The sequence below is a fragment of the Tursiops truncatus genome, chromosome 15 (genome assembly GCF_011762595.2).
Source record: "Tursiops truncatus isolate mTurTru1 chromosome 15, mTurTru1.mat.Y, whole genome shotgun sequence".
NCBI classification, from domain to species: Eukaryota; Metazoa; Chordata; class Mammalia; order Artiodactyla; family Delphinidae; genus Tursiops; species Tursiops truncatus.
In genome coordinates this window covers 60,858,932-60,878,678 of record NC_047048.1, presented here as the reverse complement: position 1 = coordinate 60,878,678, position 19,747 = coordinate 60,858,932, and the positions used below count along the sequence as shown (strand labels likewise).

The window sequence follows — 19,747 nt, the reverse complement described above, 5'->3', positions numbered from 1 at the left end:
CCAGCTTGAGGTCATCCAGTAAGACAGGGACAGAGATGGGGCTAGAATTGTGACCCATAGAGTCTGGGTCAGAGACCAGTGGGGTCATTCTTCCCAGCCTTCCTCTGGTGTCTGAGTGCTGTCCACAACATCCCTCACGGTGGAGCCAGCCTCCGGGCAAGTGTTTGCAATGACGGGTTGCTCACTACAATCCCCCCAAGCCTGCCTGCTCCACTTATTCAGTAGCGTTCCTCCTGGAAGTGAACAAAATCTGCCTCCATATTAACCCCCAATATTCGGTCTCCCTCTGCACACTTGCCCCCAACCCCTCTACCTTCAATGCAGCAGCCAGAGGGTTCTCTCAGCTTAAACCCAAAGTGCTCACCACAGACCACAAGAGCCTGTGTCATCTGCTCACTGCCTCTCCAAACTCATCTACCCCTCCCTCCCTGGCCCCTACTGTCTTCCTTCTGTTCTAGAAAGATGACAGCCTCTTTGCTGCCTTGGGCCTTTGCACAGACCATTCCCTCTTCCCAGAACTTTCCTCCCCAGCTGTCTCTGGCTCTTGACATCACCTCAGAACTTCCGTGACTGCCTGCCTGAGGTGGTCCCTCCCCTCCTTCCCTGATCTCAGCTCCTTGCTGGCTTCCTTTATGGCAAATCATCATAATTTGACTTTTTTCCTTTGTTCTCTGCCCTCAGCCAGTTGTTACCACACTCACTCTGGGGCTTTCCTCTCACATGGGTCCCCTAGACCCTGACCTGTCTGTAGAATGCTCCAAGCCTCTCTCTGGGGCATCCTATAAGGCCACCTACTACGTGGGAAGGTGGCGAAGGCCCCATCACCAGAGATGCTCAAGAATTTGATCAGATGACTGCTAAGGTCCTGTGTGACTTCATGTGACTGTGAGTATGCGTCATTCTACATTTCCTCAGTCTGTTGTTCAAAGACCATTGTTGCACGTTTGTATGAGTCTTCCCCCAGATTTTCTTTCTACCTGAGTCTGGCTGCCTCATGGGGATATGGTTCCCTCAGGCTTCCTGCCTCTTTCCTTTTCTCACCCTCCCTCCTCCCAAGACCCCACCGCCACCTGGCCGTGGCCTCCTGGGGTCACAGTGGCTGCTGTGGGTGCTGTTTCTCATCATGGACCACACCCAGGACAAAGCCAGCTTCTCCCACGGATGTCAGCCGCCTCTCATGGCTGAGCTTTGAGGTGAAATTAACTAGACACTCTTGTCCCCTGGGGGCGGGCCTGGAGGTGGGCACACATGCACCTCAAATGTCCTGCTTTCTCAGAGCCATATTCTCAGGGTCGCTCACTCCTCTGCAAGTTCACTGGCTCCAACCCACATGAGGATAAGACTTTACCACACCCTCAAGGGCCCCCTTCTGCTAAAGGCTTAGTGTATACCAAGTCTGATGTACACTAGACTAAATCTACCAAAGTGGAGAGAAACCATGCCCCCCCTTTTTTCTGAGGTCCTCTGGATCCTAATCCCAACAGTGTGTGTGTGGGACTCTTGAGCAAGCACATACATACTTACACATGTGAACATGTGCACATTCCCACATGCATGTATGCACACATGCAAGAACAAGACAGCATAAGCTAGACTCATATGAGGAAAACACATACATTTCCGTCCCTACACAAGGGGTACATTTACAGTATCATGGAGACCATGTAACTACTGTTCTGGATAAAAGAGCTCACTACCAGCAAAGGGGGCTTTGGGTCTGCACAGATTGCCTGGGTCTGTTTTTGTCCTTAAAAAATTTAGATACAATTATCTGACAAGTCTCACTAGAGAATGAAGCCATATTAAGGGAATGAGAAAATGTATCCTTTTAGTGCCTGGATTCAGCTGTGCCTGAAGTCCTCTATGCCCAGGACTTTCCAGTTCAAACACATTTCTCCCTTCCTCTTTTATATTTGTTGAAGCCAGTGTGAGTTGGATCATGCCATTCAAACCCACAGTAAATCCTGACTTAACACATTTGTAGATACACATCTGCTTCCTCCCTTCTGATGACTACTCAAGGGTCACATGACCACATTGGAAACATAACAGACATCAAAGCCACAGGAGAGCTTAGAGTTCATCAATTTAACCTCGTTTCTGGGAAGTCTGTGGAGGCTGTGCCCCAGAGAAGGAGAAGGACTCATCCAAGGCTACACAGGCTACACTTATTTTCCTCTTTCATTTCATATCTTTTAGGTTTGTTGAAATTTTCTACTCTGGGCAATAGTCTTTTAAAAAAAGATTAAACAAAATCACCTAATAAGTTTGTTTAAACCATAGATGCCTGATGCCCTCCCTAGATACTTAGGGTCAGGGGCTCCGGGATGGAGCTACCTGGGGATGGCTGGCTAGAAATGGAAACAACTGGACTAGATGGCTGAAAGGTACTTTCTACCTGAATTCTATGAGCTGTGACCTCCACCCCATCCTCTGGAGCCCCAGCTCAGCCCAGACATGACCCTCACAACCCTAGGTGCTTATCCTGCTTCATCTTGTTTCATGCCCTCAGCAACCACGCAGGGGGTGTTACTGCCCCCATTTCCCAGCTGAGGAGTGTGAGGCTCAGAAGCGGAGGATGACTTGCTCAAGGCCACACAGATGGGAAAGGGCAAGGCTGGAGAGTGCACGCAGTTCTGCATCCTCTCCCATTGAGATCAGCTGTTCCAGCTCGCAGCCTCTGGGGGCAGCAGCGAGTCGCATTCTTTGGCCCCAGTGCCCAGCACCCAGTAGGTGCGGGTGAGTGCCTGGCCCGGGGCTTCTTACTGCAGGTCCACTTTCGCCATTGGTGCCCACGACAACCCCGTGAGGAGGTTTGCAAAGCGCCATTTTCCAGTTGAGGAAACAGGTTCAGGGAAGGGAGGTGGCTCGCCCAGGACTCACAAGGACAGGAATTTGGGTCCCCAGGGAAGGACCTTTCTACCATGTCACTTGAGGCCAGCTGGTGGAGCGGGAGAGTCCTTGGGCTAGAATATCCTGTTTATTCCTCAGCCTCTGCTGTTTGAGTTGGTTGTAACGCCTGGTGCATTGGGCCTGTGTCAACCTGGAATATGGTCCAGGAAGCACAGATGAGTGCCCACTTGGCATCAGGCTGGGAGCACCAGCAGGGAGCTCCAGGTCACCCAGTGTCCATCTCCTCCGGTCACCCACCTGCAGCTCAGTAGGGACCTGTAAGCCTGTCCTCCACATGAACGCGTCCAGAGGAAAGTAGGGGTAGGGCTGGAGGCTTCGGGAGCTAGTTTTCCTCACGCTGACTGTGGTGTCACCATCAGAGCACAGAGCAGGGAGAAGGTGGCAGCCCAGGTGCCCGAGCCTGGGCCTGGGACGTGGAAGATGCCATCCAGCAGAGCCTTGGGCCGATCAGCAGACGCCCCTCCCTGGCTGTCTGTGCCCAGTTCTGCAAACACATGAGGTTCCTCTTGCCCTGGTTGTGGGCACAGAGCTGAGGGCTGTGCTGAAATCTTGTGAAGAGTTTTTCCCGCCTCAGGAACGCAACCCAGGGGGCCAAGTGTGATGTAGTGACCTCAGACTCAGAACTGGTGTTCACCCCAGGCCTTAGCTGTCTCATCGTAAAATGGGTAAACACCCCTCGCGCCTGGATCCAGGTTGCAAGATGGAAATTAAAAGGGTACCGAGGGGGCGGTAGTCAGACCCCGGCTCTGGAGTTGGGCAGGCTGGGATTGAATCCTCTCTCGTTGTCTGTAGCTGGTTGTGCTGCCTGGACAAGGGGCTTCATCACCCTGAACCTCAGGTTCCCCTACCTGTGAAATGGGACTAATGATGGGACTCTCCTCCCAGGCATATTGTGAGGATGCAGTGGGATAACGTGTGGTAGGCCCCCGATACATGGTGACAACAGTGATGATGATGATTATAATTATTGCTGGTTTCTGGTCACTTCACTGCCCTCCAACTCAGGTCTCCCATCTGTATATGGCCCCGCCCCACAGGGTTATGGAGAAGATTAAGTGAGAAGATTAAGCATCCAGTATGCTTAATGCTTAATCAACGGCAACAGCATTTCTTCTTTTTGTGTGCAGTAAAGACCAGATGAGCTAAAATGGTCTCAGGCCTCCAGTATACCAGTGTCTGGAAATTCTGACTCCCTTAGGTGCTGGTGTATAGCCCTTGGCAGGTGTCATTCCTCACTGAGCCTCCGTTTCCCTTCCGGGGCCAAGTAAGGGAACTCTAAGAACTATGTTCTCAATTACAAGTCTGACTGATTGTAGGGACTGGAGGGAGCGTTCTGCTGAGAAGCCCTCCCAGGCAGCTCCTGGGCTGAGAGGGCATCATTGATTAGTAATGTCTGCCACAAGTGCACGAGGGGAGAGTGGAGCAACCGCACACTTGGCGGTGCGGGACCAGGTCATCTCTAAAGGTCCCTCCAGCTGGTGATGGGCACATTGACACCACATGTTCATGGAGGGTGGGACTCTGGGACCTGCCTGGTGCTGGGGTATGGAGGAGGAGACCCCGATCTGGGTTCCAGTCTTGGCTCTGTTAATAACCTGCTTTGTGACCTGGAGCAAGACGCTCATTTCCTCCTAGGGTCTCCGTTTCCTCTAACTACAAAATGAGCAGAGGTTCCCTGCTAGACAGCTGAGCTCTCAGGACTCTGAGAGGTGGTCAGGAACATCTGGGGGCTACTTGCTACACTCCCACCAGCTGGAGCACCCCACACCCTTGCTCTGAGCAGGAATCCCACCAGCTCCTAGGGCACAGTGATAATCGTCCCTGCTCTGAGGCCATGAGGGCCAGGACCACAGGGCATCATCCCCAGGGCCTGACACACAGTAGATGTTCAATAAATATTTATTACAGTCTGCAGAAGCATTTTTCTTTATTGCCGATTAATTAAAATATACACATTTTAAAATTCATGCATTTTATTTATAACAGCGCAATAAGCTTGCTCTTAGTGTCAGCCTTGGCTGTGCCTCCCGGACTTTTCCCTTGTTGGCTGTGTGACAGCAGCCAAGTACCCTAACCTCTCTGAGGTCTGGGGTTTTTAACCATAAAATGAGAACGAGAATGTCCTCTACCTTAGAAGAGCTGCTGGGGGAACTAAATGAGGAAATGTCAGTAGAGAGCCCAGCCCAGCCCTGGCTGCTGAAGGTGTTCCATGAATAATTGCGATCATCATCATTACTATTATTACAATAAATAGTAGTGAGTGGTGACCTATCACAGCATTTAGGAGCCCAGGAAAACAGGAGGGTGACAAGGGGCAGTGTGCGCAGTTCTCAAAAGCACGCTAGGCCTGGGTTCAAATCCTGACTCTGCCACTTACTAGCTTTGTGACCTTTCCCTCTCAGAGACTCAGCTTACACACCTGTAAAGTGGGCACAATGGGTCTACCTACCTCACTGAGCCAGTCTGAAGGGTACACAAGTTAACATGTATAAACCTGGACACAATCTCTAAAGATGTGCTCCTCTTGCTCTTCCACTGGAATGGGGGCCCCATGAGGCAGGGATTTTGTCTGTTTTGTTCCCCGATGCGTCCCCAGTGCCATAACAATGTCCTGTAATAGTAGCTGTCGAATACATGTTCCCTGACTTGTCATTGTTGTTGTTGTTATTATAATACACAGATCAGGGACCTTGCCCACGGGTGACTTCCTGAGGGAGAGCCATGGTCGCTCTGTTTTCAAGTATTTTGCTTGCACATCTGCCTCTCCCCAGACACTTGGCACGTTTGCTGCATTACGACCCATTGCTCCTTTCTCTCAGACCCCTCCATGTTATGGTGACCCCAGGTCTGTGTAGTGGCTGAGAGCGTGGGCTTTGTTGGCGGGGGGCTTCTCCCCTCAGCTGTGGGCCCCTCTGAGCCTGTTGTTCCTCTGCTCTGGGCGCTAATGCCAGGCTGAGTGCTTCTCCAGGCGTCTGTGACGTGCAACAAGAGGATAACAGTCGGGTGGGCACAACTCGGGGTGCATCAGTGCCCCTTCCCGCCCAAACACTCTCCAAACCCTGCAGGGCCTGGGTATGGGGGGGGGGCACGCAAAGGGTGCTGGCGGTGGGTAGGGAGGTTGGTACCTTCTGAGGACATCTGAGGTCCAGACAGGCTGGTCCAGGTCATCCCGGAAAGAGAAGTGATGACAGCTCCTTGCACCGAAGGTATTTGTCTTTCAGGGACAAAGGTCCCAGCCACGAGGGTCGTGAGATGAATTTCTTATTGAAAATCTTCAGCGAGGCATTAAGGGTTAGCCTTCCCAGGACTAGGACATCCTACTCACCGCGTGACTGCTAATCCTCCGCCATGGCAGCTTCCTGGTCCCGCTGACTCAGCCCTTAAGCTCCGAGCTGGTATCTCTTTCCAACCGCGGCTCAGCCCCGAGTCGAGAAAGGTCCTAGGAGGTCATCGCGGCTACTGAGATCAGAGAGGACGTGGGTGTGGCTGAGGTTGCACAGAGGCAGGGGCAGGGCTGGCTGAGTCTCCGCGCTCCCACTCAGCTCCCAGGTTCTGCCCACAGGCTCCCCTCCCCCACCACTTCCCTCACAATGGCAGACATATGGAAGGGCACCCACGTCCCACCCACCGAATGTAATTTCTTCATGTTGCTATAAAGAAAGCTGAAAGAATTGTCATTTTGCTTTAGAAATCAGTCAGGCAGGAATAATTCATCCAACTTATAACAGGCTCGCATTTCTCAGACTTGAATCGCTTCCTCGGGAATTCTTGCCAAATAGGAAAAGATCAAAGTAACGACTGTTTTCAAACATATTGTCATTTTCATGACTGCTAAATATAACAATTAACAAAGTTGTTATAATGTTACAGTCTGAAGATCTTTAATTTAAACTTCAAGATTTTGACATTTTTCTGATTTTGAAGGTGACACATTTTGTTTTTTTCAGCTTGCAAACATTTCCCCAAGCCCTGGGCTCTGTGTCTGGAACACCTTTTGGGTTAAACAGCTCCCCCAGGTGCCGGCCCCTAGAAAATGAAGAACTACTTCTCATGAACTGACCGATGGACAGGCGGGCTCGTCCCACACCCCTCCCAGGTTCAGGTCTTCTTCCTCCTGCCCCATGAAATGTCCCCTGAACACTTTGCCCAAATCTCCCAGAGAAGATTCAGCACACAGTTGAAAGGAATGTTCAGCAGGTCTGGCTCCTTCCCTGAGTCCCTTGAAGTCTGGACACCTTATCATTTTTCACCTTGGGTCCCTCAGAGCAAGATCTGATTAGAGTAGGAATCAAATGATGTTTGTGGGAGGGAAGAAGGGAGAGAGGATGGGAAGAGAGGGGAAGGGAGGAAAGGAAGGAGGAAAGAAGAAAGAGAGGGGTTGGGAAAGGGAGGTCAGCTATGTCCTATGAGATCAGATCTCTGAGGTGAGGGATTGCATCAGCTCCGAGGTCCCAGTGACCAGCACAGGACCTAGCTTGGCTAACTGGCATTGGCTGACTGTCTGAATGAATGAATGGGCCAAAGAATGAGGCCAGCAGCCTATTGACATGAGTGAGCTCTGAATCCCTCCCTAGTCTTAGCTGACCTCCCAGAATTTGATCTCTTGTCTGTCTTCACCCTGTGTCATCTTCCAGATCCTTCCTGCTAAAGTGAACTGGGCCCCTCATCCACCTATCTATCCCTTCATTCATTCATTCATTTAACAAATGTTAATAGTTTTGTGCTGGGACCACTCATCCATTTGATAACTGTTTATTGGCTCTTCCTGAGGGCCAAGTCCTATGTCAAAGATGAATGAATCTTGGTCCTTGTCCCAGAGATGGGCCACCCTCCAGGGCAGTAGATGAGCCACTGAGATCAGCTCGTGACTACTGAAGGACAGTGTAATCTCATTGTTTGCTCCTCCAAACAACCAGAGGCAGGTAATATATTTATCCCCATTTTATAGACAAGGAAACTGAGGCACAGAGAGGGAAAGTGAATTGTTCAGGGTCACTCACCTAGTAAATGGCTGAGCTGGGATTAAAACCTAGGTAACCTGATCCCAGAGCCCATGCTCTGAGCCACTTACATCACACTGTCATTTACATGTTAATCACTGACATCCCTCTTGGACTGTCTGAGCCCTTCAAGGGCAGGAAGCACTCTGGTCCATCTCCGTTTCCCTAGCATCACTCTGTGTCAGAGGCGGCACTCCATAAAAGTTTGTTGGCTGAAGGAATGTGTGTTAGCCCTTTCCCCTCTGCTAGACTGGGTCTCCTTCAGGTCAGGGACCACGGTTCTGCCATCTTTGTGTCCCCAGGAGCCAGCTAGGGCCTGGCTTGCGGTAGGTCCCAATAAGCACTACATTGAATTAAAGTGAAAAGAGCAACTTAATCAAGTTTGACCAACTGGCTGAACAGATGAATGTAGGGGATGAGACCCAGAATCTAGCAAGAAGAATCCAGAATTCCATCCATCCATCCATCCATCCATCCTCCCAGAATTCCATCCACCCATCCATCCATCCTCCCATCCTTCCATCCACCCATCCATCCATCCTCCCATCCTTCCATCCATCCACTCATCCCATCATCCATTCATTCATCACATTTGTTTGGAACTTCTATTCTGGCCCTGCCCCATGCCAGGCTCTGGGGTCCCAAAGAGCACCCGTGTGTGCCCACCTCCAGTGCCCACCAGCAGTGGGTGGAGGCAAACATACATACTGACAACTATTTTCCCCAAAGTAGGTAATGTTCTTGAAAATGTTCTGTACATTGAAAGCTTCATGCAAATGGTCAGAAATTTCCCTCTTCCTGCCTTGGCTTCTGTCCCTGGCACAGAGCCTGGTCTTGAGGAAGGCCTTTCATAAACACTGAATTGGGTTGAATTGAGCACTTTGGGACGTGAAAGAAGAAACAATATGACATTATGGTGTAGCTGGAGATAATACAGATAATACAAAAGACCGATGTTGGCAGAATCCCCAAACTTGGGGTAGCTTTGAGTGTGTTTGTCTCACAGGGCTTTCGACAATTAGCCAGACTTCAGCTGGAGCCCTAACCCTGCTGCTGACCAGCTGTGTGACCTTGGGCGAGTTACATAGTCTCTCTGAACCTCCATTCCTCATTTGCAAAGTAGAGCTCACGATAGTGCATTTGATAAAGTTGGTGTGAGGATTAGGTGAGGTTTAAGCCTGAAAGCAGTTAGCCCGGTGTCTGGCACATGGTGGGTACTCAGAAAAGCTAACTCTGCCCAGGGGAAGGATTAAGGGTCAGAAAAAGGACAGGATCTCTTTCCTGACCCTACTTCTTACAGGTGGTGATTTTAGGCAAGTCAGCTCTCTGAACCTCCTCTCTAAAATCAGATGCTGATCCTGGCTGGGAGACACTGGGGATGCACTGAATAAAAAGGAGAATAAAACGTCCTGGAGCCTTACATGGTGGCCACTGAATTAAAGGGGAGGAAATGCAGAGAAAAGAGCAGAACTCTTTGCCTTTCGTCATGGGACACATGTCTTGTGGGGTCTCTCTCACTATCATTCTCAGGCTTCTTGTCTCTCTGGACGATCCCCAGGGCCTCCTCTCTGTCTTCCTGGACCTACTTTGCACCAACTCCTCCCTGTACCCAGAGCCAGGTCTGATGATGTCACACCCTGCAAATCTCTCCCATCTGGCAGGAGAGGAATAAAGGCGCAGACGTAGAGAATGCACTTGAGGACACGGGGACGGGGAAGGGTAAGCTGGGATGAAGTGAGAGAGGGCATGGACATATATACACTACCAAATGTAAAATAGCTAGCTAGTGGGAAGCAGCCGCACAGCACAGGGAGATCAGCTCGGTGCTTTGTGACCACCTAGAGGGGTGGGATAGGGACAGTGGGAGGGAGACGCAAGAGGGAGGGGATATGGGGATATATGTATACATATAGCTGATTCACTTTGTTATACAGCAGAAACTAACAAAACATTGCAAAGCAATTATACTCCAATAAAGATGTTAAAAAAAAAATCTCCCCCACCCTTCAGGGAACATCCCCTACGAGACCCTCAATGATCCACCCCACTGGCCCTTCTTACTTTCCTGCCTTGTGGTTTTTGAATAAGTCTCTTCCTTTTCCACACACACGCACACGCGCGCACACACACGATTGTCAACTCTGAGAGGCCGAGGTCTGTCTGAGATTCATCTCTTGTTTCCCAGGATGGTTTACACAGAATGAGCTGCAATGTGTTTGTCAATTGCATCTGTCAGGATTATTTGTGTTATTTGTAATGGAAAACACACCCAAACTGATTTAAGTGCAAAAGGGAGTCATTGGCTCCCGTTAACTCAAAGGTCAATGGATTTCAGGCACGGCTGAATCCAAGTGCTCAAAGGAAAGTTTCAGGACAGTTTCTGTCTGTGACTTGGCTCTACCTTCTTCATTGGCTTCATTCTCAAACCGACTCTCCCCAAGGGGTAGCAGAGACACCAGGCTCACGTTCTCTCTTAACAACCTTAGCAGAAAGAGCATTATCTCTCTCCTAATACCTCTTCCAAAGTCTAGGGCTGATCTGCATTGGTCCGGCTGGGGTTACATGCCGAGCTCTGAGCCAATCACAGTGGCTGGGGTGAAGGAATACACTGATTGGCCAATATGAAAACATTATGCCTGCAAAGGCGGCAGAGATGGAATGGTGGGCAGGGCAGGAGGACAGGCAGGGAAGGATGGCCAAGGAAGAGCCGGTTTCAAGGAGGAGGAAGTGATGTCTGTGCTGCCATCAAGATGAGGCTGAAAAGGGCCCGCTGGTTTCTTCCACATGGAGATTGTTGACGTCCTGGTGAGCACTGAGCTGGTAGGGTGACCAGTGAAACTGGGCGGGCAGAGGGGTAAACGTGTCCCAAGCAAGTGTGCTGCTCAAGGGGTGGCCTGTGGGTGAGTAACATCAGCGTCTCCAGGGAGCTTTGAGGAAATGCAGAATCTCAGGCCCTGGCCCAGACCAACCCACCAGAACCTGCATTTTAACAAGAGCCCCAGGCGTTTTGCACCTGTTCCAGGCTGAGAAGCCCAGCTCTGGGGAAACCTGGCTGTGAAGCAGGAGAGGGAGGGGAGGAGGGAGCTGGAGGGAATGTGGCATTAAGAGAGGAGCCTTGATTCTTCCTTAGGAGGGAGAGCCTGAGACGTGTTCAGCTGTGCATTCTTAACAATGAGAAAAATTAACTTTCTGTTCCCAACATGAAACTTCATTTGTATTTTGCAAGACCCTGTTTCAGATTTGCATAAATCAGATTCACATAGATGTGACCTGCATGTATTTGCTGCCTGAAGGAAGGAACGTCGTGGTGGTGGTGTATCCCGAGAGTCTCCCACGGCAGGTCCTTTGGTGCCTGGAGGCCTCCCCGGGATCACTGATTCTGGACCAGGGACACCTGGCCCCGCAGAGACTTGGGGAAGAACCAAAGGCCACTCCAATTCCCTCTTCTCTCCCTTCTTTGTCCCTGCATCTGGCTCCACGTGACTCTTCTCCAGGCCCGTGGAAACCCTCGGGGTGTTCACAGAGATGGTGCTGGCAAAAGGAGGTTGACAAAACAAATGCTGTCACATGTGTCACTGGGCCAGAAGGGCACATGAGCCACCAGAGTCAGGGTGTCTTCAGGCCGGGGCCCAAGGGGCACGAGGGAGGCCTAGAGAGGACTGGGCTCTGGGGTCGCTTTGTGTGGGGTGTGGGGAGAGCCCTGGGGGCTTGGGCCCCTCCCGTCACTGCGGGTTCCCAATGGCCCGACCTGTGGTCTCTTGGCTGCCACCCCATGAGTCCCCCCACCCCCAGGATAGAGTTGTAGAACCAGGTAGTGGTGAAGAGGCCCAGCTTCCTGAATTCCAATTCCCTGTGGTACCAGTGGGGAAACTGAGGCCAGAGCAACACGGGGGACTCAGCAAGGATGTGGCAGGGTAGTGCTGGGTCAGAACGAGAACCTAGGGCATCCCTCCTCCCTGAGGCCCTGGACACCCTCCCTCTTCCAGCCTCCTGCTCTGCCAGAAGGCCTGGGTCCTAATTCACTCTACCTCCTTCCAGCTGTGTGCGAGTCGGCTAGGCAGCGAGCCTCTCTGAGCCTCAATTTCCTCATCTGCAAAACAGGGTTAGGGTTACTTCCAAGGATGGTTGTGAGGACCACATGGAATGGCCCAGGTAAGGAGAACAGCACAGGGCTGGGCAGAGACTAAGAATAAACAAAGCTAAGGTCTATTACCTACCGTAATGGTATTGCTATTATTATCCCTATTTTTCAGATGGGGAGACTGAAGTTAAGTGTCTCAGTAGACTGAAGAACTGGGCTCTGAGCCCAAGAGTTCTGACTCCCAACCTACACGTTTAGTAGCATCACTTCTCTGAGCCTCAGTTTCCCATCTTTAAGATGAAGCTAATTACACTGACCTTGAGAGATGGCTTTGAAAAATTAAACGAGATCGTGAAAGCCAAGTGCTCAGCACAGTACCCTGCATTAAAAAAAAAAAAAAAAATGCTGCTTTGTACAAATTATCTTCACAGTGTAAGAAACATGAATCTGCAGGGTCATGGCGTCACCTTGTGGTGTCCTGTGGGAACTGCACATCTATCACCCAACCTGGGCCAACCCCATGGATTCTTCTTACTCCCTCCCCATGGGGCCAGGAGGGTAGGGGGTACGGGGGTTGTGGGGAGTGGAGAGGAGGGTGACTGAAGCTCATGGAGTCTCCAGCCCCTGTGATTGTGGGAACTCATCTATGGGGAGCAGGAGTGAAGTGGGGAGGGGGGTTGACAGTGTGTTCTCACAGCCCTTTGCATTTTCCCTCCACATCTCTGCACCAGTTCTTCCCTCTGCCTCGCAGTTTTTGGACCACCCACCGGTGGACGCAGTTTGTGACACTGTCCCAGGCTCTGCGTCTAGGCTTTCCTCATGCATTGTCTCAGGATTATCCTATAAAATAGCCACTATTCTCACGCCCATTTTGCAGAAGAAGAAACTGAGGTTCAGAGTCAGTGGGAAGGGTAGCATTTGAACCGAGGTCTACCTGACTCCAAAGATGTTCCCTTCACTGCACACCAAAGTGCCACAACAGGGGCCACCCACTCGCTGAAGCACACAACTGCACCATGAAAGTCTCATGCGAAGAAAGGGTTCAGGGCTTCAATTGTGTGGGACCAGCAGGCCCGACATTCCCACCCACTGGGAAGGCCCTGGGATTCCCAGGGCCTTTGAGGCCAGGATTCTGACCTTCTGGAATTCTCAATGTGTATTGTCTTACGTTTTAATTTCATCCTTTCTAGGCAGCTGCTGAAGTGTACCTTATACACTGAAAAAGTGGCTTTGGAGCAATTTTCTTATACAGGAAAGGAAGGCAGAGTACAGAGGAGCAGGATTGGGGGATACAGGATTAGAGGGTTACAGGCAGCTTCGCTAGTAGCACCTATTGATTCTGAGTCCTAAACAGCTTGGAGCCAGTCCTTCAGCCCGGCTCATGCATCTCACTGGAATGCCGTTGCCGTACTGGGTGGAACGTCTCCTCGGCCTCAGTGGTCCTCAGAAATACGCAGACCCTAGGCTGCAAATCAGACCAACTGCCTGAAGGGGGAGGATGCTCACTCCTGTCCCTCCCCCATTAGAGCATCACTCTTTTGGTTGGGTTCTTAGAGGCTTTTCTGCCTCGATCAGTACCCACCCTGGAGAGGTGTTTCATCTGATCGGTTTTGAGCGAATGCAAACCCAAGCTCTAACGAAGGGACTGTTTGCGGCTTGGCTGTGAGAGATCAATGGTGGGTAAACCAAGATGGCAGTTTCTCGAGATGGGGTCAGAGAGCTCCGCAGTGCGTCTCCTGGGCTTAACATCCTTACCGTGGTCCTGGCAGCGTTCCCAAGCTGATCCTGGTGATGAGAGGACTGCGGGGTCTCTGCAACTGACAGCAAAGAGAGACATTAGAAGATGCCACCATGAGAAGGACCTGTGGCGGCCACAGTTTTGTCAAGGGCCTCTCTGGCCTCTGGTCCTGTCCCGCTCCCATTTCCCCAGCACTCATCATTGACGGAAAGATCTTTAGAGACTGTGCATGTTTTATAGATGGGAGAAGAGAGGTCCAGAGAGAGGATGGGACTGCTATAGGATCACCAGAGAGCTGGTAGCTGAACTGGGATTTGAACCCAGGTCTCCGGATGCCCAGGCCAGGGCATCTTTCTGGTCATCTTCTCTGGCTTTCGCAATAATCATGGAGAATTCCAGGGAAGCAGCAAGAGGGCTCACGGATAAGTCAGGCCCTCCCTGGCTCCACAGGGAGACTATAGGCTGCCCCTCCTGCTTGGCAGGGATCCCATCTCCTTCCTGCCTCCTGCTTGGGACCCAGTCTCGCTGAGAAGCCCAGAGGAGGTAGAGGCGGCTTGAAAGAGGTTATTGATGACAATCCAGAAGCTTGGCCAGGAGAGCTCTCCTTCTTTGTCCAGCCCAGGCCCCCACAGAGGGTATAGGGGGTTTGGGGATGGAATGGAAGCACAATGATTAAACAAATTCCTTTAAGACTCAGAAATCAGTTGGCTCTACTGGAAAGCTCCTCACACTAGATTAGTGGAACATCTCAAGAATCGCACCACAATGCTCTTTACCATAAAGCGGGATAGGCTGGAAACTTAACCATAATGTGAAGAACAGCCTCACCAAGGAAAGGGACTGGCCTAGAAACCTAGCGGAATGAGATATTCCAATTAACTCACCAGCACAGTGAAATATTTTAGGAATCCGTCACGTACTCTTCCCTCCAGGGTGAGATAGCCCAGGAATCCCATAACACGGATCATTATGGAGTAAAAAATTTCAACAATTTCACTAAAAGATTAATCATTATAGAGTAGGTGATTCCAGGAATGTCATGACAGAACTCTTCGCCATGGAGTAGGTTAGTTAAGGAGCTCCACCTCGACACTGCTGACTCTGGAGTGGGCTGTCCCGGGAACCCACTCTAACACTCATCACTATGGAACGGGCTGCTCCAGACATCTCTCTCTAGCCAGAGTCACTATGGAATAAGACAGCCTGGACTCCCACCGTCACAGTCATCACTATGGAATGGGCGATCTCAGGAACCTGCTGTGACACTGGTCCCTGGGGAGCCGGTGTCCACGAAGCCAGCTTCAGTGCTCGATATTGATCAAAGCATGGAATCTGTGTCCGGTGGGCTCTCTGTGGTTCCAAGATTTCACACCTGCTTTCAGGACTCTTGAGGAAGAAGAGTTCAACATGAAGATGGAGTGGGGACTGGGAGACAGTGGGGGTAGGTATGAGAAGAAAAAACTTACGTTCAGTCAGCCAGTTAATGAAAGAGGCCGGGAAGTGTTTGTCCTGGGAAAAACCAGAAAGCCCACGTTAACTGAGCACCTACTACACCAAGTTCTGCACCTCTCATTTAATCCTCACAACAACCTCGCAATATAGGGACCATAGACAAGGAAGAGAAGACTCAGAGATGTGAATGGCTTTGCCCAGGTCGTACAGGATGCTGGTGGCAGAGCTGTTCCTAAAATCTGGACTTTTGAATTTTATCCTGAACAGCTGAGTGCTGGGAGCACAGGGGCTGTTAGTCCCAAGGTCCCTGAAGTTCTTACTTTGTGGAGCAAAGCACATTCCCCATAAATCAGGACTTCCCATTAGTTAGAGGGGGCTGGCAGTATCATGTTAATGCTTAAAAGAAGCTCAGAGGGGAAGGATGCATTTAAGACCAGCCTGAACCACTCCTCCATTCTGGGGTCCCCATGTACTGTGATGCCAAGTAACTAGTTTGATTGTTTGTTTAATTTTTTTTTTTTTTTTTTTTTTTTTTTTTTTTTTTTTTTGTGGTACGCGGGCCTCTCACTGTTGTGGCCTCTCCCGTTGCGGAGCACAGGCTCCGGACGCGCAGGTTCAGCGGCCATGGCTTACGGGCCCAGCCACTCCGCAGCATGTGGGATCTTCCCGGACCAGGGCACGAACCCGTGTCCCCTGCATCGGCAGGCAGACTCTCAACCACTGCGCCACCAGGGAAGCCCTACCTTCCATCCATCTCTATAATTTCCTTTTTTCTTCCTTCACCCATTCAATTAATACATATATTGTCTATACACACCTCTCCACCATCCATCTTCCCACACAAGAGTAATAGACCCTTCTTTCCTTCCATTCATCCACCACCCACCTGTCTATATATGTACCCTTTCACCCATTCATACTTTTATCCAACCATCCTCTCTTCCTTCTTTCATGATTTTATCCATTCTTCTTTCCATCCATTCATCCATCTATCCCTCCATCCCTCCATCATCTTTCATCTTTCCAGTTTCTCTTATATCCATCAATCATTTTATCCCTTTCCTTTGTCTTTCCATCTATCCATAAATCCACTTATATTCCCTTTCTTCCATTTTTCCCTCCTTCCATCATATTCTGTTCACACTTCCTTGTATTTATCCATCCACGCATCCATCCGTCTATCCACCTACTCTTCCATACATATTTCCACTTATTTATATTTATACTTTTGTCCTTTGTTCCATTCATCGATGTTCTTCTCTTTCATCTCCAGTTCCAACAAAGTATATTTGGAGTGCCTCCTCTGTGCCTAACCAGGAACTGTGAGACAAACACGAGAAAGAATATAATACAGAATCCCTGCTGTCAAGGAGCTTCTGTTCTAGTGGAAGAAACAGCCAAGGAGCAGACAAGTACTACACAGTCTGGTACAAGTGATGGATAAGGTATGCGTGGGAGTCCTGAGGAGGGATTCATTCTACCTGGAGAGGTCTGCAAAGGCTTTGGGGGGAACTAACCATTGGAGTCACACCTTGACGGGGTGCAGGAATTTTCCAGGTGCAGAGGAGGGTGTGGGAAGTTACTTGGAACAAAGCTATAATGTCTCAAAAGGGCCTGGAGCATATGGGATGATTGAGATCAGCTGGCTGAAGCAGCATGAGGGGGACAGAGCAGAATAAGGCTGGGGAAGTTGCAGGAAAGACCTTGACTGCCAACCTTGGGGTTTGAACTTGATCCTCCTACGGAAGACTCTGAGCAGAGGTGTGATTCAGAAATACCTCTCTGCAAGCCATGAAAGGGAGAAAACAGGAGTGGGTGTGTGGCTACTGCAGTAGTCTAAGCCAGAGAGCAAGTCAGGTCCATAACGCAACTTACTTTTCAGGATGCTCAGCTGTTGATTGGTGATGTGGAACCAGAATCGGACCACTGAGCACAGCTGAAACACAGATGAGCAGAGGTCTCCCGCCTTCCAGCCCAGCCCAACCTCTGACTGGTTGTATAAAACTGAGTGGTTCTATCAGAGGCTTTTACAAACACAATAGAAATCATCCTCTCCCACAGGTGTAAACTGCTTAGCACACATTAGTCCCTCAGTAAGTGTCTCTTCCCCAGGAGCAGGGACCTGGACAAAGGACAGGACGGCAAAGCTCTGGGAGGCTGGAGAGTCCAAAGACAAACTCGCCTGCCCTGGCTGCCTCTCTCTACCCTGGTTGCATCTCTGTGCCTCCAGCTGCAAAGCCTTTCCAGCTAATCTCTAGGGTCTGCCTGGGATCCACTTTATCAAACTCACCATGTTGGGTAGAGAGCTCTGCAGGATCTGTTTCAGCATGGCTTCTATCACTGCAGAGAGCAGGCTGGGGAAGGGAACAGGGACATTTGAAATAATGACAATTATGGCTAATGGTTACAAAAGGTTTCCTCCACTCCAGGGACTAGCCTAAGTACTTGGCATATACTAACTCAAATTACTATAATATTAAAAACACAGATTGCTTGAATCCCAGCACCACTGCTTCCTGGCTGTGTGACCTTGCCTAATCTACATAAGGTCTCTGTGCCTCTCATGTGTAATATGTAAAATAGTGTTGCCGTGAGGATGCAGTGAGTGAAAGAAAGAGATGGGCTAGAGGACATTCAACCCCCTCACCAGCAGGGCTTCTGCCACCTCACAAACAGGTGGTGTTTTTCACATTCTTTGTGACCATTTAAGGCACATAGAGGGCATTTCCTCTTAGAAATCAGCTTCCAAGATAGAGGTTGCAGAATAGTAGGTTGCAGCCCAAATGAGGTCCATAGGTGTGTTTTCTTTTTCAAGGACAGTCTTTTAAAACTTTACAGTTTTAAAAATTCAAATTTCCATTTTCTCTTTAAAATACAGAAAATTGACAAGACTGGGCCCACCGTCCCACGTGGCCACAGTCAACTGGAGCTGAAGAGGAGCTGCCCTCTTCAGATGAGGCATATGCTGTCCAGTTTGCCACAGACCCCACCACTCTCTATTGCCTCCCTAAAAATGAAATTGAACTTGTATGCTGTACTTCTCTTAAACCGGGCTCCCTTACTAATTTATCCTAAATTCTTACCGCAATAGGCATTTAAGTTTGTGATCTCTATGCTAAGTTGTTGAATTCAGAATCTGAGAACTACAAAGGATCTCAGATACCAGGCAGTTGGGTTCTCAGGCTAGCCTGCCTATCTTTTAAAACTCATAATGAAATTTAACTGTAGCACTCCTGAGTTATAGCACCTATCTGTGATTACAGCATCCTTCTCAATCATGAAGTAATGACATCAGAGATCACCTTTAAGGTGGTGATTGGGCGCAGCCCAGGCTCTGGACATCTTTTTAGAGAATGGCCTGTTTGAGATATAGTGCTACGGAATCTGATTAACCCTTAGCTCATTGCTCTTAAATTATGTAGGCATGCATTTTCAGACTTCATCTAGTGAAACAAGCTTAGGTTTTCAGGGTAGTCCACAAAAGTCTTTTTGTCAGTTTATCTTTTCACCCTTCAATCCATTCCTCCATCCGTATGTCCCTCCATCCTTGCATCCATCCAACTATCCATCCACTCATCATCCCTCCATCCTCCCAGCTACCCATCCTCCCACTCACCTATCCATGCAACCATCTACCCATCCTTCTCTGTCTTGTTCCCCAATGTATCTCCAGGAACAACTCTGTAGTGGCTGGCTCAATATTTGTTGAATAGGACTTCCCTGGTGATCCAGTGGTTAAGAATCCGCCTGCCAATGCAGGGGACACAGATTCGAGCCGGGCTCTGGGAAGATCCCACATGCCACGGAGCAACTAAGTCCGTGTGCCACAACCACTGAGCCTGCGCTCTAGAGCCTGCGCACCGCAGCTACTGAGCCCACATGCTGCAATTACTGAAGCCCACGTGCCTAGAGCCAATGCTCCGCAACAAGAGAAGCCACCACAATGAGAAGCCCGCACACAGCAACGAAGAACCAGCGCAGCCAAAAAAAAAAAATTTGTTGAATAAATAAAAGAACTATGAATCCATGTGTGTGTGTCTGAGTGTCTGTATGTGTGTGCCTTGTGTCTGTGTATGTGACTGTGTGTGTGTGTGTGTGTGTGTGTGTGTGTGTGTGTGTCAGGGGTCTCTGGTGTGATCCTGTCTCCATGTGCACATCTGCAAAGTTCTGGGAAGAGGCCACATCTTTCCCCAAGGCAACCTCAGCCCCCCGTAAGTTAGCTCCCTATTCTAAGCTCCCTCTCTGTGAAGTCTCTCAACTTTCTTGGAGAGAATCACTGACTTGGGAAGACTGTCAGCCCTCCTGTGAGTATCTCATTGTTCCTCAGAGACATCTTGAAATTCCTATGGGAACTGAAGGGACACTCTGAATTCCCGAGGAATGCTAACTTTTCCTTGTGAAATCTCTCTTTCTGAGAGCCTTTTTATTTGTTTCTAAAAGAATTCTCAGTGTTTCCTGACAGCTCACTGTTTCCTCAGAAATACCAGTGTTCCATAAGCATGTCAGAAATAGCAAATTCTGGAGAAGGTGTGGAGAAAACAGAACCCTCCTACGCTGTTGGTG

At 49.8% G+C, this 19,747-nt stretch overlaps 1 long non-coding RNA gene across 1 annotated transcript; it reads right to left on the bottom strand.

The window, feature by feature from the left end:
* Positions 1 to 10,995: 10,995 nt before the first annotated feature.
* Positions 10,996 to 13,863, bottom strand: LOC141276610 (uncharacterized). Its single transcript, XR_012326506.1, has 3 exons — positions 13,750 to 13,863; positions 11,942 to 12,003; positions 10,996 to 11,444 (listed from the first exon to the last, which is right to left on the bottom strand). It is a non-coding gene; the product is annotated as an uncharacterized lncRNA (long non-coding RNA).
* Positions 13,864 to 19,747: the final 5,884 nt, after the last annotated feature.